Below are 24940 nucleotides of genomic sequence, written 5' to 3'. Positions count from 1 at the left end.
AATATTAAAGATAGGTAAAAAATAATCCAAAATAGAAAAATTGAAATCCTTGAAGAACAAAACAAAAGCAAGAGCACAGAAAATGCAAAAATATGTTTCAAGAAAACTTTTTTGAAATTAAAAAAAAAAATAGATGCATCCAGTATGATTACTGAAGTTTTAAGCAAAAATTTCATTTGGCCATGTAGGTTTAACAAAAAATAAAAAATGACTTACACTAGAAAATTCGACTATCATCAGATTCATCAAAAGCAATACCTTATGCAAAGAAATGTACCAACATATTTAAGATAACTCAAGGGGAAAAATGTGAGCAAAGATTTAATATCCAGCAATGCTGACTTTCAAACACAGAGGGCATAATTATTTTCCACAGGCAAGAACATAGGAATCATGCCAATGAACCCTTCTTGGGGACTTTACTAGAGAATGAGCTTCAGGCAACTAAAATATCTGAAAGACATCAAAGAAACCAATGGGAGTGAACATTAAAATTATTAATAATTGTACAATTAAAGCTAAATGAATGTTTGTAAAAAGCTAAATATTCAGATGATGTATATGTGGCAAGTCTATAAAAGTAATGGAAGGGAAAATGAAGAAAACAAATACCAAATTTTCTTACTTGTTTTTAGTGATTATATTGGAAGTAGCAGTATTTGTAATGCTATTCTAAGACTTCTGTGTGCATAACGTGGTATAAATTTAATGAATATCTATAGCATATTTTAATTCTCTCATTCATTATGTCTTTAGAACAAAAATTCTTAGAGTAAAAAAGGTAGATTTAATACAAAAGGTTAAATTTTAAAACTTAGGCCTAAGTATAAATTGGATGTTAACAGCTTGAATTCTTGTACAATGACCAATTTGTAAACAATGGCCAATGTGGAAGCCATGAGAATTTCTAGTGTTTGATTGTAGCTTGAAATATCATTATATGTGATCCATGTGGAGCCTCTGGGGTAGGTGGCAAAGTTCTATTTCTTGATTCAGGTGAAAATAAATTATAAGGGAGTTAGCCTTATCATAACTCATTAAGCTACATATTTGTTTATGATGATTTACCTATAAATGTATTTTCATTTACAATAATAAGGATAAAGCAAAGATAGTTTTAGGATATATAAATTTGATAATGAACATCTATTAATATATTTTATACCTAGCTTTACTGAATAGACTATCTCCATTGTTGCCACAACTCTGTTCATTCCAAATAATTGACTAAAAAAGTAATTGCAGATTAAATCGAAAGTAGAGAGGTTAAGAAAACAGCATAACAGATAAAATATACCAAGCCTAACGCCCAGCTGACTGTTCAGTTCATGTTAAGGAGTAGAAACCCACTGTCTGAGCAAGCAGGCTGCACAACCCTGGTATGATTTCTCTGATAACTTATTTGGGATAGGGAAAATGGGGGAACATCCAATTCTCAGCTATTTAAAGCTATTAAAAGTTATCCAAAAATCTCTACCTAAATCTGCTAAGATACTATCTACAGAGCCACAACTAGTTTGAGAGGTGAGAGTAGACACATGGAGCTTTCCGAGAGTAATCAAATTAAATGTACACAGAACACTGTGCCATCCTGTACCGAGAATAACTCTCACTAACATCTTAATAAGCTTCCTCAAATAGGATGACATCTGTTCATCTTCTCTTTTATTTCGTAAAGTAGCTAATGAGTCTAACTCTCATTAGGATCTCAGAAAATTTTCTTCCTTCTCAATATCCTTGAGGCATGTAGCCTATCCATTTTTTTTAACCATTTAGTGGTATCTGAGAAAACTTGCTCTAATTCTTTGTTCCTCTTCAGGGTAAAAGGGAAAATGGAAGACAAGTGAGGAAACCACATATGTGCACAGCAAAATTGCTGTGCCTAAATGAACAGATGAGTGGATGTATGAATGAATGAAAATCATACTCAGGGAAAAGATGTTATTTATAATAGCTTAATTATACAACGAATACTTATGCACTAGGAACTGGTCTAAACATTTCACTTTTATTATTTCATTTAATGTACACAACACCATTTGAGTGAAGCTCTGTTTCTATTTCTTTGTTTGAATATAAAAAATTGAGGCAGAGAAATGAAATAGCTCTCACAAAATTACTCAGTTTGTAAGACAATCCTGAACTGAAAGCCAAGCTGTCTGGCTCCAAGGCGCACTTAACATTCTCCCCATATCATGCACTAGCTACTGAGTCAGGTATTCTCTACGTAACTTTGCTATTTCTACCATCAATAAAAATATACACCCTATAAATTATGCATTCTGTTGTTGTTACTGTTTTTCTTTAGCTTTACTGTATCTCTGACTATTATAAAGGAGGAACTCCTCTTTCCCAATCATACTCTTTCATTCCCTGTACAGAGACCTCGCTGGATTTAATTCCTTCTCTTTCTTGCTTTTTTCTCACTTTGGTCAATTTGGGGAGAATAAACTGGGGGGTATGCTAAGCTCAGACGTGCCTACCAACAGATGGCTTGTGCTCCCCTTCACAAGCCCCATGTCATAGATTATGCAGTGGCAGATGACTTCTCTATGGGGATTTGGTGACCTGCGCTTTTGAGCAAACAAGCCCTTATCACCTCAAAATCTGGTTCAAAGGTAAAGACAATTGGGAGATACAGCTGACACTTTCTAGAGCAAATTCTTTATTAAGTGGTGTGTAGAATTTTTTATTCAGTCTCTTGTTATTTGCCACAATTTAAGCAGGAAGAAAATTTTAAAACTTTAGGGGACTTCATACTTTTATATTATTAGGAGACCATGCCAATTTCTGGCAACTTTGTCCATAGGTAATCCTCTTCTTCTCCTCCTCATTCTCTTCCTCCTCCCCTTCCTTCTTCTCTTTTGGAGGAGAACGGATTGCAGTTATGGGTGGGTATAAGCAGCTTCAAACAAATGGTGTTTGAGCTGCCAGGTTTAAACAAAACACAGGCTGAAACCAAAGGCTTAGGGACTTCTTTGGTTCACAACAGACATGAAAAAGAGGTGGCTATGCAAACTTTAGCAAATGAGTGCAGTAGGCTGGCTGGATTTAGCAATTAAAAACACAAGATGGTAACAGGTTAACCCTATAAAATAGTGAAAAAAATAAAATAAGATAGCCAGTTAAATTTGAATTTTTAGTAAGCAATGAATAATTTTTAATATACATATGTTTCTAATATTGGCAACCTTAAAGTGCAGGCTACATAGCTTCAGAGACCTAAGCAAAGATGAAGGCTTTAGCAGGCACAAAAGGACTTTAGAATTCCAGTGTCCTATCTTGAACTTAAAATACCCATGGCAAATGTGAGCAAGTAGCAGTTGACTTGGGTAGATCCACAGAGTCTTAGTAAGCAGGTTAAGCTGAGCCAAAGATTTCATTATATGTAGAAGAGAGTTATCTCATTTTAGAGGCCTTTGAGACATTATAGAGTAGGATTATATTTGCTGAATTAAACTGTGAGTTGATCCAGCTGCACTGTAGAGTCCTACAGAGGATCACCAAGGATATAGCACCTCCGGATCTGTTATCTTAAATTCTATTAGTATTCAGGTCCAAACAGGCAACTACAGAAGAGTTTATTAAACTTGAATTCCTGTGGCTTGAACACATGCTTAAGAGACACCCAGTTCATAAAGACTATGTCTGGCTCTGGAGGGATTAATTATGTAAGAGGAAACATTCTTTCTTAGGAGGCAGGTTTTTCAGGCCTAAGTGACAAGATTCAGTAGAAAATACTGCAGCAAAGGAGCCTAGAACGCCTTCTCAGAAACATGGGAGGTTTTAAAAATATATATTCATAGTCTACACACAATTCATTATTGATACTGGGAGAGGGAAAAGACTGGAAAAAATACAGAAAAGTGCTAAAATATAAGGACAGTTACTACAAACTTCTGACTTTTATGAGAAGTCATCAACTTCTCAAATGTCTCCATTTTTACTCTGAGAGAGTAGACATGGATATTGTTACCCCCTAAAAATGTATAAAACCTAAATAAGTTTAGATTCGCAGGTCATAAATTTCAGCCAACTGACATAGGACAACTAGTATTCTAGTAAGGTACCAGTGGTTTTGTACCACGGTGTGTTTGTGTGTGTGTGTGTGTGTTTGTGCATGTGTTTAAAAACCACTAGAGTTCTGGGAACATGATTGTATAATTGTGTTTGGGATTATTAGCCTGGGAGCTTAAAATATGCATGTTTTTCTTATTTGGGAAGCATATCTTCAGTGCTTGGATATTCTTGCTGATCTTATTAACTCTTTAAATTCTTTCAAAGTAAAGCTAATGAAATACTTGATGTTGAACTAATACAGTTCCTGAGACCCTGAAGTCATCATACCTATTGCAATGAAAGACAGCTAAGAATGTAGCTTTTAAAAAATCCCAACCTCACTCTGGCATTAAGAACTTTCTTGTTCCATTTGTCCAAAATAAAAAAAAAAAAATAGGGGGAATGAACTTTAGAAAAAAATAACTGAATGATTTTAGACCTTAGACTATTAACTGAAGAGCCATTGAACTGGACTTTAAAATTTCACTCTTTCAGACTTTGTTTCTGGATTTAATTTTTCAAAAGAATTCCAATTTTTAAAGATCCATTTATCTTTGGAATATAATAGAAAAAGATTTCATTAAAATTTGGGGCATCTCAATGTAGCTGACATTTTATTACTGGGGTGATGAGTATTTTAATGTTAGAGCCCCTTTACAACAGTATTAACTTCACTGGAGAACCTCTAATAGATTACATTGGACAATGTGGCTGAGCAAACATTGTCATAGGAAACAGAACGAAAAATAAACTTTCAGCCTTGCAAACAGCATAATCCTGAAAGAAGCTTAACTTAAAGATAAATATGATCCATTTCAGAGATTTCTGAGGGTGTAAACTTAATCTGCTTTGCTGACCAGTAGACTAAGGAAGAGACCTAAAGGAGCAGTCACTGGTACTTGGAGAATGGCCTCATAATATTGGATCTATATCATTCTAATACGTATTAATAGTAACAATTGCTACTACACTACTGATCAATTATTAATTTATGGCTAAACCCAAGGTGTTAAAAGTAAAAAATAAAATCTAGAAGTGACTCATCCCTCCACACTTGCTTCTGTACCTTCCAGAGAAGTGATGTATCCCAGGAGCTTGGGGGATAAGATACACTGATGCTCAATATCCCTCGTATACTCCTTATAGTGTGCTTTCCTCCAAAGCAGTAACTGAGAGTTAAAAACCACTTTCCCTAGATACTTTGTCTTCATCAGTAATAAATTTTACATTTTACTCTTTTGTTAATGATTCTTGTTATAGTTACCAATTGGCTCAAAACCTGAAAGACAGGAATACTTTTCCTTGTACTTTCTTACAACCTGCTACATTGAAAAGAAATATGCTGATTGTAGGAAATTTGAAAATTACATGAAAACAAACTGTGTTTCTTTAAATTTGAGTTGCTTATCTTTCCTTACTAATTAATAGAACATCTTTCTTATTTATGGACAACAATCTTTTGTCTGGCAAATATAATTAACTAGCATTGCATCAAATCAATAACCTCCACCACTCTCATTGATCATTCATATCATTGTAAGAGTGATCTAACATTTAGATTTAATTATATTAATCCTCGGCTTGGAATCATCCATTTCAGGTAAGATGAAGTTGAAATTCCTTATTGAAATAAGGTCCTCATTTGTCTGGTTATTGTCTACCATCTCAACCTTTTTTCCTACACTGGTTTTCCTGATTACTCTGCCACCACTCTTGCACTCCTCAAACTCATTCTCCACCCAGTGTCTCAGCAGTTAAAATGTGACCATTTCCACATCCTGCTTAATACCCTGTAAAATTTCACTATCATCTAGCACATAAAATGCTAGCTCATTAAAAATAGCTTTCAAGGTCACCTACAATCTGACCCTAGTCCAGCTTTGCAGCCCCATTTTCTACCAGGATTGATTTCACACTTTATGCTTTAACAATGTAAAACTATGTATAGAGTTCCCAAGGACACAATATAATTCCTAATCCCTAAGTCTTTGCTCATATATGGTCTTATTTTGAAATGCCATCCTTTTCTTTTTTACAGGCTCTCTTCTAATTTTTATGTTTCAACTCAGATGCCCCTCCCTCCCAAACACTAAGAGAAATGAGAAGGCACTTACTGCATGCGGCCACAATATCCTGTGTATCTATGATAGCACTTTCACATCATTTATAATTATCTGATTGTATGAATTTCCGCCACTAGATTTAAGCTCCTTTAGGACAATAGCTTAATTATATGTTACTTCCCCAATGCTTGAAGAATAGAAGGCATTCAATAATTATATATTGGAATGAACAGTGAATAAAGGAAAATAGATTTCATGGATAGCAATCACAGAGAATTACTGGAAAATAGTTAAATGCATCTTGCAATTTCCAAGACTGTTGGAGTGTAAATTGATGCAGAATTTTTGGATGGCAATGTCTTTCATATTTAACATCTAACACATTTCCCAGCAATTCCACTTTTACAAAAATATTCTATACATATACCCATAAAGGCAGATCTTTATATCATAATGGCAAGTAAACTTTAAAACACTATAATGGCTAATTTTATGTGTCAACTTGGCTTAGGCCATAGTACTCAGTGTTTGGACAAACACCAGCCTAGATGTTACTGTGCAGATATTTTTGAAATATGATTAACATTTAAATCTATAGATCGGAGTAAAGCAGATGCCCCTCGATAATGTGTAAAGGCTTCATCCAGTTGAAGGCCTCAAGAAAAGGGACGGAGTTTCCCTGAGAAAGAAGAAATTCATTGGCTATTTGGGCTCTTTTCTGGTTCCAAATGAAGCATAGAATTATTCTTTCTCTGTCTTTGAAGTAAGAGGTTGGAATTTTGATGGGGATTGCACTGAATCTGTAAATCGCTTTGGGAAGTGTGAACATTTTAACATTGTTGATTCTACTGATCCATGGGCATGATATGTTTTCCCATTTCTTTGGGTCCTCTGTGATTCTTTTCCTCAGTGATTCATAGGTCTCCTTGTAGAGATCTTTTGCCTCCTTGGTTAAGTATAATCCTAGGTATTTTATTTTCTTTGTAGATATTATGAATGTTATTGAGTCTTCAACTCTCAGTTTGACTGTTATTGGTATATAAAAATGCCACTGATTTAATAATATGTACATTGATTTTGTAATCTGAGACTTTACTGAACTGATTTATCAATTCCAGAAGTTTCTTGGTGGAATCTTTGGGGTTTTCTAGATACAAGATCTTATCATCAGCGAAAAGTGATAGTTTGACCTCCTATTTCCCCATGTAAGGCATGATACCTTTTATTTCTTTCCCTTGTCTGGTTGCTCTGGCTAGGACTTTTAGCACTATGTTGAATAGTAGTGATGACAGTGGGCACCATTGTCTTGTTTCAGTTCTTAGTGGGAATGTTTTTAATTTTTCCTCATTCAGCATGATGTTGGCAGTGGGTTTGTCATATATAGCTTCTAAAATTTTGAAATATGTTTCTTTTCTGTCTTATTTGTTGAGAGTGTTTATCATGAAAGGATGTTGGATTTTGTTCAATGATTTTTCTGCATATATTGACATGATCATATGGACTTTGTTTTTGCTTCTGTTTATGTAGTGAATCACATTTATCGATTTACATATGTTGAACCATCTTGCATCCCTGGGGTGAAGCCCACTTGGTCATGGTGGATTATTTTTTTAATGTGCTGTTGAATTCAGTTTACAAGCACTTTATTGTTGATTTTTACATCTAAGCAATCTTAAGAAAAAAGAACAAATATGGAGGCATCACTTTACCTGATTTCAAACTATACGACAAGGCTATAGCAACCGAAATATCATGGTATTGATACAAAAATAGAGACATAGACCAATGGAACAGAATAGAGAACTTGAATATAAAACATCTACCTACAGCAAACTGATCTTTGACAAACCATACAACAATATACACTAGGGAAAAGCAGCCCTATTCAAGGAATGGTGCTGGGAAAATTGGATAGCCACATGCAGAGGAATGAAACAGGACCCCTATCTCTCACCACTCACAAAAATTAATTCTAGATGGATAAAACATTTAAATTTAAGGCATGAAACCATAAGAATTCTAGAAGAAAATGTAGGAAACACTCTTCTAGATATTGGCCTAGGCAAAGAATTTATGACTAAGACCCCAATGGCAATTACAATAATAACAAAAATAAGTAAATGGAATTAAACTAAAAAGCTTCTTTCTACATAGCTAAGGAAAAAATCAGTAAAGAAAACAGACAATCTACAAAATGGGAGAAAATATTTCCAAACTATACATCTGATAAAGGGCTAATATCCAGAATCTACAAAGAACCCAAGCAAATCGGCAAGAAAAACTCAAACAACCCCATCAAAAAGTGGGGAAAAGACATGAACAGAAGCTTTTCAAAAGGCCTTTTCAAAGGACAAATGGCCAATAAACATTAAAAAAAATGCTCAACATTGTTGCAGCCCGATTACAGAACGGGGGATGAACACAGAAAGAAACACACAGACACACAGAGACGGTACAAGACTGCAGTGCCTACTGCACCAGTCGTTTTATTTTTATACTTTCTGCCCTGCTGCTACTTCCTGGTACGTGACTTTCTTTGATGACTTGAGGTAACCTGTTCCATTCGTTCTGGGCGATTGATTGCTCAAGGGAGGTGGATGTTTGCATCTTAACCTCTTGATCTTATCACTGCGTGCAGGACAATGAGATGCCTTGGCTTGCGTGCAAGACCCCAGGTCCTTGGCTATCACCATCGGGAATGGTTTGTTTGTTCAACAGGCCGTGTCCAGACCTATTGATCTCTGGCTTCAACAAGCACGTCCAGCTTCGCTGACTCTGGGCAAAAACCAATTTCTTGCCCAGGGGCGGCCCCTACAAACATTACTAATCATCAGGGAAATGCAAATTAAACCCACCATGAGATATCATCTTACCCCAGTTGAATGATTTTTATTAAAAAGTCCAAAAATAATAGATGTTGGCATGGGTACAAAGAGAAAGGAACACTTACATACGGTAGGTGGTACTTCAAATTAGTACAACCTCTATGGAAAACAGTATGGAGATTCCTCAAAGAACAAAAAGTAGACCTATGATTGGATCCAGCAATCCAATTGCTGGATATTTACCCAAAGAAAAATAAAGCATTTTATCAAAAAGACACCTCCACTGGAATGTTTATTACAACATAATTCACAATTGCAAAGATAGAATCAACCCAAGTCACCATTAGTTCATGAGTGGATTAACAAAATGTGGTATATGGATGCCATGTAGTACTACTCAGTCATAAAAAGGGGTGAATTAATGCCTTTTGCAACAATTTGAATGGAACTGAAGACCATTATCCTAAGTGAAGTATCTAAAGAATGAAAAACAAACACCATATGTACTCACTATTAAATTGGAACTGATGGGCACACATGTGCACAGAGGGAAGTAAAAGTCAATTGAAATCAGAGTGGAGAGGGGAGGAGGAGAGGGGTAAAAACTTATTTAACAGGTGCAGTGAACACTATTTGGGTGGTGGGCACACTTATAGCCATGACTCAAGCATTACCGCAGCAATCCCTGTAACCAAAAACATTTGTACCCCATTAATATTTTTAAATTTTCAAAAGAGACATATATGACTGCCAATCAGGCTTCTGATCAGCATTAAATTAACAGTGTGACTGCACCAAATTGTCTGATTCCTGCTCCAAAACAAAATTAAAAACAAAATATTGACTTTCAAAAAAAAAAAAAGAAAAGAAAAGAAAAGAAATTCTGCTCCAGACTATCTTTCAACTCCAGACTGCAAAATGAGTTCTTCCCTGAGTCTCTAGGCTGCTGTCCTGCCCTACACATTTTCAACTTGCTGGCCAGCACAGTCACTTGAGCCAAAATCTTAAAGTTTATCTCTCTCTTTCTTTCTGCAGATGGATGGATGAATAGATAGATAGATAGATAGATAGAAATAAAAAGAGGTAATGATAGAGATAGAGACAGAGATAGAAATACAGATAGACATAGACATAGACTTAGACATAGACATAGATGTATACATATGTATGTATATACAGACCCTATTGGTTCTGTTTCTTTGGAAAACTCTAATACAATCACTTGTAGGGAAATGAACAAGGAAATGTTCAAATAAATTATCACACATTTTTCACCCAAACCTCCACCACCACTATCCTGTTATCAAAAATAATGAGGTAGATCTTTATGTATTAAAATAGAAAGCAAGTCATGAAAAACTTTGTGTTGTCATAGTAGCATTGATGTTTTAAAAATCCATTCATGCCTATGTGTGTATATATATAATAAGTTGATAGTAATTGTTATCTCTGAATAAGTAGGTTGCAAGTGTTATTGTTTTTTTCTTTCTTGTCAGTGTATTTTGATTTTCTTCAATGACAATTATTATAAAGTAATAACACAATAACTTCTTAGGAGTATAAAATAATTCATGCCTATTACCATATACCTCTTCTGGAAATTTTCTTTTACTGGATTAATGGTCACCTCTCCTATTCTCTTCACTTCTGCTTAACAACACTTAACCATATTCCAGAAATTCAGTTCTTGAATCACCTTTTCTAGGAAGGCTTTTTCTGATTCACTCTTTCCAGATAGAACCATTTACTGTTTCCTCTGAGTCACCATCAAGCTCTGAACAAATGCAAAAAAAAATCCAAAATCATATATATGTAATTTTTGAGATATTTGTCTCCTAAATTTTTATTTCTGTGATGATTTATTCTTTCAACAAATGCATGCTTACTCTATGTCAGGCACTTTTCTAGTAGAAAAATCTGTGTTCTCATGCAGTTTAATTTATGGTAAGAGGAGAGTGCAATAAGCAATGCCAATAAATAAAATATACTTACCTTTAAGTGTCATATCTTCAGACTCATCCATCTACTCTGCCTCCCTATTAATTTCATTTACTGACTCCTGAGGCTTTTCAGCTAACTTTTGAATATTTTGTCTCCTAAATCATTGTTACCCTCTTCTGCATTACTCCAATCATGATAATTCTTCCAGTACTTTAAAATTATGGTTCCTGAACCTCTATTTCTATATCTCTTATACTCCAAGTATTATGTCATCTTCCCTATTTTAGCTACTTTTATTAACAATAACTACCACCCCTTAAAAATCTTATTTTTGTACCTTCAACTATTCAACTATCACTTCCAATTTTCGGTTTACCCAATGTGGTTTCATATTCTAACAAACCTTTGGCTGCTCCAGCACCTACAGTACGTTGACTTTATCCCTTGAACCCCTCATTCTCTTACTTTCATCCCTAACATTATTAAATCCTTTTCATACATCATCATCTTTGCTCCCTGCCCTCTAGTAGACATACTCTCTTGATTAAAACATAGCCCTGATTAAATCCAATAGTAAACTGACTTCAGGTGAGTATCCTATAACCGAATGTATCTGGAGAAAAATATTTTCAAAAAAAGAAAAAGCTGACTATTCTGCCTTTAATATCATTATAAGTAACATCAAGTGGTCCTTAATACTTCCTAAAAAATTCTTATTTTCCTATCTCATTCTTCTACTTTAATAAATGACTACTTAATATCTTTTCCTTTCTCTTTATTTCTCCACTGGTATCACTTTATTCTTGTTGTCAGCTTTGACCTTAATCCAAATTTTGCAATTTGAGTCAGAGGAGATTTGTCAAAACCTCCCATGTACACATTTATATACACTCATGCATTTATGACAGTATACTTCAGCTTCTCTTCTATTTTTTGGAAAGACCATTTATGATCCTAGCTAATGCAACCACTCCACTTTGATATCAGATTTTATCCTCTTTTGTCTATTCAAGAACATTACATCAGAAAATCTCCCCCATTCTATGTCTCCAATTTTCCCTAATATATTCCAATCAATATACAAATGTGACATTTATTTCCCCATTGTTAAAAGAAATCTTCTCTCAACTTCTATTTCCACCCTTATTAGTAGTCCCTTGCTCTTTCTCTTATAGCAAACTCCTCAAAAGAGGTATCTGTACTTTTTTCTCTAATTTTTCTCTCCCCTTAAGCTCATTTCAACTAGAGATTTGCCCAGGTTCACCAAAACTACTTTAAATGTAGCCAGTGTTACTCAGCTTGCAAAACCCAAAGGTCAATTTCTCATATTACTTGTCCTGTCAGAAGCACCTGAACCAGTTGATCATTCTTTATTCCTTTGTATACTTTATTCACTTGGCTTCTAAGAATTCAAAGTCACTTCATTTTTTTCCTGTTATTGGCCACACCTTTTCATTCTCCTCTGCAGTTTCCTCCTTTTCCTGTTTCTGAACATAATATCTAAAGGCACAGTCCTCAGTTTCTCTAAATGTAATTTCCAGATAATCAGCATGCCTTAAATATCATCTATCAAATTTACCAAACTGGTATTTCCATCACATATCTCTTCCTACAACTTCACAGTGACGTGGTCAAATGTCTGCTTGACACTTCCACATGGGTGGCAAAGAGGCGTCTCGATTTTAAGATGTCCAAAACTAAATTGCCGGTAGCAAGTAATGACCACCCTCTGCCAACAGATAACATGAACGGATAAGGGGAATAAACTGCATCTCCAAGTGAAAACTGCAGCTGTGACCGAGGTGTAATAGATGCCAAAAAAGAAAAATTAATAAATAAAAGATTTTCCGTACTCACATTACTAGATTGTCTACAGACTGTAATTAAATCACCAATGTGGTAATTCAAATGCAAACACTATACAAATGTTAGGCAAGCCCCCAGAGGAGCAGCTTTTTGTAAATGCTGTGCATTACTTTTAGTAAGTTATAGATCTTGTGCTGTGTTTATGCAAACACAGCAGATGGTTATACAAATGAAGTACATGTACTAAATCTTAGTGGTAAATTTAATTAATTATGAATTTATGAGATGGAATAATTTCAAGATACTTTTTATTTAAGGACACTTTGAAAGGAAGTCTCAAATATTCCAGTAAAATCCAAGTGGTTGTAGGATAATGGACTTAGAATAGTTTCTAAAGGCATTTTATTTATTATAGCTATAATTAAGTTTAAAATGCTGACAAATCTTCCTAAATCTAAACCATATTCAAATCTTAAAAAGATAGGCAAATGCATCAAACGTTTTTCACAGTACAATAGGATCAGTCTGTAATTGTTTATCCCTAAAACTGGTTTATAAGCATCACACAGCCATCAAAAAAAAAAAAAAAAAAAAAAAAAAAACTGGAATGGAACTGAACTTAGATTAAATTTGCCATATAATTCAACTATTAGGGGATATAAAAATGAGAACTACTGATTAGTGCACTAACTTAGGTTTCCATAGTGACAGAGAAAATTTTTAAATCCTTGTCTTTGTTTTATAGACTTGTTTGTTGCTTTTTGCTTGAAGAATAGTGAAAAGTTATTTAGTAGTAGTTATTTAGCACAGCCTGCTGCTATTCCTATCAATGCCATTGTCAGAATGATTCATAGGAGTTCCTTAGCCTCTCTGTATCTCAGTTCTTACATCTCAAAAAATGATAAATAGGGTCAGATAAGTATTTAGTAGAGTACGATGATTTAAAAATGTTTTATGGCTAGTATCTTTCTTAAATGTGAAATTATATCACTGATTATATAAGCTGATTTTTCTGGTTACTTGCATGTCATTAAATTTAGATCTTCAAATAGACTGTATTTCTTTATTTTCAGGAAATAACTAGATCATAATATTAGATTATTATCTTTATATTAAAAGAGAAAAAACCTGTGAAATTTCAAAATTGTGTAATAATTAGGTAATATTATAAACTAGAAAAAATAGAATTGTATGCCATTTTAAAACTTAAACAACAAATTTTCTATTTAGGGGTCATGAGGGTCAGAATTCCTATGTACTATAGACATAAGATTTTTATTTCATCACTTTTAAAATAAAAATATAAGCAATTGTCCATTATTTCAACTTAGAAAAATTACAAAATACATCTTTTATGAGTATTAAACCTGTCACTTTTTTAAGTTTAGCAGTATTAAATGTATGTTAATATGTAACTTATATTTTATGTAATACATAATTTTACATGTTATCATAATTATTGTTATTTGATATTGAATGAGTAAATGTATGTAAAGTGCTTAGAAATATGTGTAGCAGATAGTAAGTCCTATATGTAAATTAGCTACTGAGTATTCCATTTCCATATCATACTCAATATACCTAAAAGAGAATTTGAGATTTTCCCTATATATCTAATTTCTTTTTTCTTAAATGTGTCACATTCTTCCACTTCTCCAAATCTAAATCCTAAATTTCTTCTTGTGCTCTTTCTCTCTCTCTCTCTTTCCTGTTTGTATTTATTCAGACAACAAAACTTTATATCTTTATTTATATCTTTCCCTAAAATTTTTATTTATTTATTTATTTTGAGACAGAGTCTCACTTTGTGGCCCTGTCTAGAGTTAGTGCCGTGGCGTCAGCCTAGCTCACAACAATCTCAAACTCCTGGGCTCAAGTGACACTCCTGCCTCAGCCTCCCGGAGTGCTAGGACTACAGGTGTGGGCCACCACGCCCGGCTAATTTTTTGTTTCTATTTTTAGTTGACTGGCTAATTTTTTTTCTATTTTTAGTAGAGATGGGGTCTCACTCTTGCTCAGGCTGGTCTTGAACTCCTGACCTCATGTGATCCTCCTGCCTCGGCCTCCCAGAGTGCTAAGACTACAGGCATGACCCACCGCGCCCACCCCCTTTCCCTAATATTTAGAATACTTGGGCTGTATTTAATCTACTTCCCTCCAGTTTTCCCATATTGTACATTACTGCTATATTATTTTTTCTAAAATACTTTATTTCATGTTACTTGGCTGTTTAAAAGCTTAAAAGTATATTACTATAATCCAATGAATAATTCTAATAATTTCTTCCTGACATCATCAGTCCTCTATGATCAAATGTTGATACGCATCTCTTTTCCTTTTGCCACTCCCCATGTAGACCATCTAAGATTAATCAGATATTCTGAAAATTTTCACAATGCACAATTATTCATATAATGTCCTATTTTCATTAATCTGGTTATTTTATAGATTTATGTTAAAATATGTCACTTTTTAGATTTAAATTGCTCAAAGACTAGATAACATTAACATGCTCTGTCTCCACATGTATAACATTGTATTTTGCAGATGACAATGAAGAATTTCTTATTTTTCTCAACCCTCATGTAAGAATCTAATGCTTAGAAAAGCTATGAAGTAGTCTTTTCAGAATATCATAATCAAAATTTACAGTGAGAAGGGCCTTCAAGAAGGATAGAGTAAAAACATTATTTTTCAATAGCCAAATATGTGCTATTAGGACACAGGAATAAAAGTAGGGCAATATTTTAAGGTGTAAAAAATGAAAACACGGTAACACTCTTAACAGTTATAATAATCTCAGTTAATAGAATATAAGTCAAGTTTTAATTTTTTCAGTAGAAAAACTATAATTACATCAAAAATTAAAAAAAAATAAAGTATTAAGAGAACCAAAGTGTTTTAGGAAGAGTCAGGGAGGACCCGCCTACGTTCCCACGCTGGAGCAACACCAGGCCCCAGCAAATACTGTGATTCAGTACCAAGGACAGCATCACGCAGCTCCGTGCATGTGGGTATGCAAGGTGCACCTACTGAAAACCTACTTTAATAAGACCTCTTCTAATTAACTGAATAAAGAGATAATACAATGCGTCTATTTATCTTATTTCCAGTGAACAAGTAAATGATTAGAGTTAAATCCCTGAACTACAAAATATTAGAAGTATTATGGCTTTCACATACATTCCTTTTTTCTTTGTCTTTCCAATGGACAAATAATAATTGTACATATTCACGGGGTACATGTTGATGTTTCTATACATATAATGTGTAGTGGGAATCATCCGTAGTGCTGATAATAAGAGCTGCAGCATGATTAGCTTGAAAATGCTCATGATAAATATTTTGACTATCTTAGTAACATCTAAAATGAATTAGTTTTGTTAATTATCAAGAAATATCTTAATGCTCTTAAATACTAATTTTACATATAGACTTGTTTATAAGATCAATTATATAAAACATAAAAGGTATATTTGTGTTCTGTTAAAAATGTATTGTAAACTTAAAAAATTATTCTGGCTATGAAAGTATATACTCATACACATAGGTGTACACACACACACACTTTTTTGAAGCAGAGTTGCACATTTAGCGTTTTTACAAGTTAGGGTATATGTAACAAATTTATAAAAATGTAGTCCATTTAATTTTAAATATCTCATTTCTGGCAATTATGCATGCTTCCTCTTACATCCTCTGGCTATATTTATGTACATTAGAGAAGAACTAATTGAAGTCTTTGATGATAAGACTTAATTGACATATTTCTTAGCTTAGTTAAACTCAAGTTAATCTTTCCATTTTCTTAGATATCATTTTCTTCATTTGAGAAATATCATATTTGCCAAACTTAAGGCATAGGTTTTACGTTAGTAGATTTTCCATAGAAGGTCTTCTTCTCTGTTCACATCTTTCCTAGAATGTTCTCATTTTTAATCCTGTATTAGTCAGCTGGGCTGCCATTACAAAGTATCACAGACTGGGTGGCTTAAACAACAGGAATTGATTTTCTCACAGTTCTAGAGGGTGGAAGTTCATGACCAAAGTGAAAGCAGGGTTGAATTCTAGTGAGGCCTCTCTTCCTGATTTACGTTACGGACAGCTGCCTTCTTTCTGAGTCCTCATATGGCCCCTCCCCCACGTACATGCAAAGAGAGAGTGACGTCTGGTGTCTCTTCCTCTTCATATAAGGACACAAGTACTATCAAATTAGAGGCACGCTCTGATAACCTCATTTAATCTTAATTACCTCCTAACGGCCTTATCTCCAAATATTGTCACATCAAGAGTTAGGGTTTCAAGATATGAATTTGAGGGAGACACGTTTAAGTCCATAACAATCACCAAAGGCTTTTTTTTTTCATTTTTATTGCTCTCTGTCTTAAGGTTTCATAGACCTTTGATCTAATATTTTTGAATTGAAAAGTGTCAAAATATATAAGGATTATGAAATAATCTGTTAAATTCAATAAGTGGAGTACTTCCAAGGGTAAAAGATAAAACTTATGAATTCATTTTATGCTTTACAACTTCAATAAATGTTATCAAATCAGTGATATCAACCTTTTCATAAAGGTTTTATATGATATCATAAAGGTGATGTTTCTTTTTCACCAAATTACATGCTGAAATCGTGAAAAGACTCTGACACTGTATTTTCTGTTTTCCAAAGATAAATAACCCAAACAAATATATAGCACACATAAAGTATACTGACACAATGGAAAGAAGATATTTCTTCTCAGATCTGTGTTTGACAGTTCTCAATATTCAAAAACTGTGCACTTTAAATTTTATATTTTACGTTGGCATGTGAAGCATTTCAAATTCTTTGGGCAAAATCTGATGTATGTGCCCACACATATTTATGAAATATATCTGCATATATACATATATACGCATAAAAATATTTGGCAACTAATTTTATGACATTTGAGAAGGTATTAAATATGCTGCAGCCAAATTTCCTCATTTACAAAAAGTGATTTGTATCAAATTTACATTTATCTTTATAAATGATTCATTTGATGTTACTTTGATCATCTTGGCTTTCTTAAGACTTGTAAATTATTTCCTTAGATTAAGACTTTTCAGCTTTTATGTTCTCCAGTGTCTTTAAAGCTATAGAATCTATGTCTTATTCAATTAATGGTTAAATCACAGTGTTTTCAAAGTAGTCATTAAAATTTATGTATCTATTCTTCAGAATTGGGAAAGAATTAGCACCTTTTGCATACTCTTCATTTAATGAGGAACTTAGCAAGGGTTGCTTTCCTCAAAACCGTTTCATTTATCTTCCCACACACATCTTAGTAATATTCTAACACTTTCATCCAATATTTGTATCTGTATTTTATTGCTTAATCTAGATTCCAATTAATTTTATTATGTAATTATTTATTATAAAGAATATTAACAGCAAAACTTTTGGTATTTAATATGTGCAGAAATGTGTGCGTGTTTGTGTCTATATTTTTATCTCTTATAAGACTTCCATGAGTTATGTGTTATTACTAGTCTTATACAGACGGGGAAAATGTAGTTCAGAAATTTTAAATAATGTTTTCCAATGCTACCTAACTAAAAACAGTAAAACTGGCCATTAAATTCTACCAATTAGTCTGGCTCCAGAGCTATAAGGCACATCTCTTGAATCCTACGTCACCTCCTTGCTTCCTGCTTTTTCCCTTGAGTTGTTGCAGCAATCAGCTATGTGCAGGAGTGCCCTGATAGCACCTAGCCAGAGATGCACAGAGCACTTCTTGCTTTCTGATCCAAAGATTCTCTGCCACTGATATTGGGAATCCTGTGGGAATTCATTTGGACAATCTAATGAGTGCGCATTTTAAGTGACATGAGTGACAGCAATGTCATAAAGAACTGGAGGGAGAAATTTGAAATACTGTTTAAGATATATGTACTACCTGTAAAGCAGTTTAATGCTATTTGAAGGTAGATTCATATTGGTTGTAAATGGATATTTCAAGACCTAAGGCAAGCATTAGAATTTTTTTTAAAAAGGAATATAATTGATAAGTTAAAAAATGAAATAAAATAGAATCATAAAAAATGCTCAATAACAGAAGGCAAGAGGGGGGAAGAAACAAAAAAAATAAATGCAATAAATAGAAAACAGTTACAAAGCAGACTTTAGAGCAAGAAAAATGATCAGAGACAAAGAGGGGCATTACATAAGGATAAAAGAAAGGGTCATACCCAAAGAAGCCATAGCAATTCTAACAGTGTATGCAGCTAATAAAAGAATATCCAATTACACAAAACAAAACAAAATAGAAAGGAGAAGTAAACAAATCCACTTTTATATGCAGACTTCAGTACCCCTCCTTAAGTGATTGATAAATAAAGTAGACAAAAATCCTCACCTGAACATTATAATGTGACCTGATACATTATAGAGGTATGTATAGACATGTATAGATAGATGACCTGAACATTATAATCAGCCTAATCTAATTGACCTTTATTGAGCATACCATCCAGCACCACAGAATACATTTTCTTCTCATGCTTGCATGGAACATTCACCATGATAGATTACCTTATAGACCATAAAAAGCATCCTAATAAATTTAAAAGAATAGATATCATGCAAAGTATGTTCTCAAACTACAATGGAATCAAAGTAGAAAAAAATAATACAAAGATAGCAGGAGAATTCCAAAAAATTTATGTAGATACTCTGAGCTCAAGAAGGTGGAGAATTTGAGGTGTCCTTAATCATGTACTTCCAAAGAGTACAGCACATGAAATGGGTAAAAGCAATTTTTAATGGATATATCTGAAAATCACTACTAAAGCCAGGTGATTGAGGTTAACATCAACAATAGGTCATGTCAATAGTATATATCCCTGATATGATTTGATAAGGAGGCATTTTACCTCTTTGGTTCTGGTCCCCAAAATGCATACCCTGAAACTAATTATAAGAAAAACATCAGTCAAAACATCAGTGTACAAAATACCTGGTCAGTCCTCAAAATTGTCGAGGACATCAACACAAATAAAGCCTAAGAAACTGTCACAGCCAAGAGGAGCCTAAGACATTACAACTAAATTTAATGTGTGTCCTAGATGGTATTCTAAAACAGGAAAAGGACATTAGGTAGATACTAAGGAAATCTGAATAAAGTTTGGACTATAGATAATAATAGATAAATATTAATTCATTAGTTATGAGAAATCCAGCCTACTAATATCAAATATTAATAATAGGGGAAATGACTCTGGGGTATGAGAACTCTCTGTAGTGTTTTCATCATTGATTTGTAAATCTACAACTAAAACAAGAGTTTATTTTTTAAAAACTGAGTCAGATCAATGACACCAAGAGCTAGCGTGTCACTTGTCAATAGAACCTATCAGACAAAGACGTTGCTCAGTACATTCAGACTTTGATGTATCTTCAGTAGTTTGAAAATCACCTATGTCCTGATGTTTTATTTAATGTTTATCGCACCAGTGTATCAATAATTGCTCCGCGAAGGACACACAGTCCATCAAGGTATTACAAGCAGAAATAGATTTACTACAAGTAGGGTGCTTACAAAATCATTGGAAGGATAAAGGATAAGCCTCTGAATTTGAATTTGAAGTCACATCACTGCAGCCGTCATCCAGAGGTCAGGAGATGACTGTTGCCCTTTTTACCATCACTGCTGCCAACACAGCCGCCTGTCACCCATGAAGTTGGAAACTGGGCGGCAGACTGTGGAGTCCACCGTGACTCAAACATTCGTGATTATTGGAGCTTGCTTCTCACCCCACCACAGCAGAAATCCATGTCACACATCCTGGTCACAACTTACATAGAGATTATTAGCTGTAAATGTTGCGTAAAGACCTAATTTTACCTTTTTTGGTTTTGTTTCAAATATACTTTATTTCTTAGAGAACTTTTAGTTTCACAGCAAAATTGAGAGAAAGGTATGGACATTTCCTTTACCCCTCTCCACTCCCCACCCATGCACAGCCTCCTCCACTATCTACATCCCACACCAAAGCGGCACATTTGGTACAATCGATGAGCCTACATTGATAATCCATTATCTCCCAAAGTCCATAGCTTACATCAGGTTCACTCTTGGTATTGTGCATTCTATGGCTTCTGACAAATGTATAGTGACACGTGTCCACCATTACAGTATCATACAGAATAGTTTCACGGCCCTAAAAATCTTCTGTGCTCTTTCTATTCATCCCTCCCATCTCCTGACTCTAGCTTTCTAAATTGATTTTAAAAAGAAGATTATAAACATTCAGCCATCCAAATTAAAAAACTTTCTTTTTTTAAATGATCACAATAGACGTTTATTTAAAGTAATACATCTGTAGATAAAATAATTATTAAATTTTATGTTTAAAGTCTAACCATCTTCACAAAAATGCTCTGAGGACAGCTGTATCCACAGATTTCAACTACAGTTACTTCTTTGCCCATTCTTCTCTCTCTTTTCTTTCACGAATAACCTCTTTCCGATGTGGTTCAAGGTAGAATTGATACTCTTCATGCTTTGCCTACCATTCTTTGGGCAAGATCTGTTGCCTCATGGCCACGTCCAGTGTCTCTTAATGCGAAACATCTGTTGTTATAAAGGTTCTCAAGAAGCCTTCGATGGCTTCTTCAAGCCATCCTCGTATATTGTTGTATCCTCTCGCATTAACCCAGTTTATTGAATCCTGCAGCGTTGCGATACCACTTTTGAACACCACCCAGACCCTGGCCTGACGCCGCGACAGCCGCCCTGCCAGCCATTTGGACCAAAAACCTTTCTCTTTAAGAAATGTCTTTATAATTAATATAATGTAGTTATAATCATTTTGTATTTACATTATATCGTGGCATAACACATTACCAGAAACTTATCAGCATAAAAGAACAATAAATTTCTTATCTCACAGTTTCTGTGGGTCAGGAATCTGAGCACGGCGTGGGTGGGTGTTCTGCAGGGACGCGGTCAGTGTGTCACCTGGGCCGCGTTCTCACCTGGGGACTGTACTCGGCATGACCACCAGGGGGCAGAAATCACAGGGACTGCGCTAGGGTCTGCCCCACTGCAGAGAGATCATAAACGTGTTTTTGTGGTTGGTGTCCTAGGCTTTGGTGGCGGGACAGACTTGGGTTAGTCGCTGGCTTTGTCAGTTGTTAACTTGAGAAGTTGGTAAATTACTTCACTTCTACAAATGTCGGTTCCCTCCTACCTAAAATGTGGAACGTGGTGAGACCTGTCTCGTCAGGACGACTGCATGAGATGATGCAACCGCAGCGTGTAGGGTCATACCTGCCGCTTAGAAATGTATTTTAACTTTTTATTTTTATTATAATTACTAACATATGCACCTTTATGAGTAACCATTTGTCATTCCTCCAAAGAATGATAAATATTTTCAAACCACTACAACTGACCCTTGAACAACTCCCGTTGGAACCGCAGGTCCACTTATATGGTGATTTTTTTTTTAACCAAAGGCATATCAGAAATACAATATTCAGGGTATGTGAAACCCTGGCATAAGGGGGCAAACTTTCCTACACAGGGTTCCACAGGGTCAAGTGTGGGACTTGAGTGTGCATGGATTTGGTATACATGGCTGATCCTGGAGCCGATCTCCCAATTATACCAAAGGATGACTGCAATTTATTTCTAGAATAAATAGAGTAAACGGACATGTATTAGGTGTCTACCTCTCTCCATTCTTAATAACATCCTAATGCAGACATCAAACTTGTAAAAGGGAATTTGATTATACTAGACCTATAAATAAATTATTTCAGTAGAAACTTGCTAGAATCTTGTTTCTACCGTTTCAACTTTTGGGTGCTTTGGAATTAGCTCCTAAAGGAGATAATTCTTTCAATCCACTCATTATCCTATTAAATCCTCCAGGCACCGTTTGAGCTTTTTCTGATGTTTTATCTTTTTCCTCCAATTACATTTTTTTCTTTTCACCTGGCTTTATACTTCAACTCCTTATAGCAGCATTTAAATATTTATAAAGCTTAAGCTACAGACTTCCTTTCAAAACTAGTGCAGTATAAAATTGAAAAGTGAAACTGAAAATCTAGTGGTAACAACAAGAACAAATACGCTAACTTGTTGAATTCTGGAGAGCACAAAAAAATTTTGGGCAACTGTGGTGTTTTTTTTTTTTTTTTTTTGTTAATAGCCCATTTATTATACAACATCAGAATTGATTCTGACAGGTTATTTATTGTTGGCTTCACTCCAAAGGCAGAAAATATTATAACAGTGTGAAAAAAAGAATAATATATTGAGAAAAGAACACTACAGCAAGTAAAAAATGATTACAATTGGATTACCTTTTTAAATGTAAAGGAATGTGCTTTGCTAAAGTATGCACAACTCACAGTACCAGAATTTTGCTGGAATTAATACTTTGCACTATTTTTTTTTTTCTTTCTTTCTTTTTTTTTTTTTTTTTTTAATTTCATCTTGTTATGGGGGATACAGAATTTCAGGTTACATACGTTGCTCCTGTTCCGCCTTTCCCCCCAAGCCAGAGCTCCAGACGTGTCTGTTCCCCAGGTCGTGCGCATTGCACCCATCATGTAGGTATATATCCCTCCCTTCCCCACCCCCCCTTCCCGAGTCAGCACCTTCAAGTGTTACCACTCCCCAAACGGTGCGCAATGCACTCATTGTGTAGGCATACCCCCATCCCCTCCCCCGCCCCCCACCTCAGTCTGACATCCAATTGGTGTTGTTCCCAGATGTGTATTTAGGTGATGATCAGGGAAACCAATTTTCTGGTGAGTACATGTGATGCTTGTTTTTCCATTCTTGGGATACTTCACTTAATATAATGGGTTCCAATTCTCTCCAGGAGAACCATAGAGATGTCGTATCTTCATCATTCCTTATAGCTGAGTAATATTCCATGGTATACATATACCACAGCTTACTAATCCAATCATGTATTGATGGGCATTTGGGTTGCTTCCACATCTTTGCTATTGTGAATTGTGCTGCTATAAACATTCGGGTACATGTGTCTTTGTTAAAGAATGACCTTTTTTCCTTTGGGTATATGCCCAGTAATGGGATTGCTGGGTCAAATGGCAGGTCTACTTGAATCTGTTTAAGATACCTCCATAATGCTTTCCACAGGGCTTGCACTAGTTTGCAGTCCCACCAGCAGTGTATGAGTGTTCCTGTCTCTCCACATCCACGCCAACATGTGTTGTTTTGGGTTTTTTTGATAAAGGCCATTCTCACTGGGGTTAAGTGATATCTCATTGTGGTTTTGATTTGCATTTCTCTGATGATTAGGGATGTTGAGCATTTTTTCATATGTTTGTTAGCCATTCTTATATCTTCTTTTGAGAAGTTTCTATTCATGTCATTTGCCCACTTTTTGATAGGGTTGTTTGATTTTTTCTTGCTGATTTTTCTGAGTTCTAAATAGATTCTTGTTATCAGTCCTTTATCTGATGTGTAGTATGCAAAAATTTTTTCCCATTCTGTAGGTAGTCTGTTTATTCTCTGGACTGTTTCTTTGGCTGTGCAGAAGCTTTTTAATTTAATCATGTCCCATTCATTAATTTTTGTTGCTGCTGTGATTGCCTTGGGGGTCTTCTTCATAAATTCTTTGCCTAGGCCAATGTCTGTAAGAGTCTTTCCTACATTTTCTTCTAGAATTCTGATTGTATCACGCCTAAGGTTTAAGTCTGTTATCCACCGTGATTTGATTTTTGTGAGAGGTGAAAGCTGTGGGTCCTGTTTCAGTCTTCTACAAGTGGCTAACCAATTGTCCCAGCACCATTTATTGAATAGGGATTCTTGTCCCCAGAGTATATTCTTTCCTGCTTTGTCAAAAATTAGGTGACTATATGAGGATGTTTCTATATTTGGATTTTCTGTTGTGTTCCACTGGTCTGTGTCCCTGTACTTGTGCCAGTACCAGGCTGTTTTAAGAACCACGGCCTTGTAGTATAGTTTGAGGTCTGGCAAATTAATACCTCCCATTTTGTTTTTGTTGCTTAAAATTGCTTTTGCTATACGGGGTCTTCTCTGGTTCCATACAAAGTGTATAATTATTTTCTCTACATCTGTGAAGAATGATGTTGGTAATTTAATAGGGATTGCATTGAATCTGTAGATCACTTTGGGTAGTATAGACATTTTAACAATGTTGATTCTTCTGATCCACGAGCATGGTATACTTTTCCATCTATTTGCAAGTTCTGCTATTTCTTTTCTCAGT

Source organism: Eulemur rufifrons, chromosome 19, assembly GCF_041146395.1.
Source record: "Eulemur rufifrons isolate Redbay chromosome 19, OSU_ERuf_1, whole genome shotgun sequence".
NCBI classification, from domain to species: Eukaryota; Metazoa; Chordata; class Mammalia; order Primates; family Lemuridae; genus Eulemur; species Eulemur rufifrons.
The sequence above is the reverse complement of the archived record's forward strand: the minus strand, read 5'-3'. Positions refer to the sequence as shown.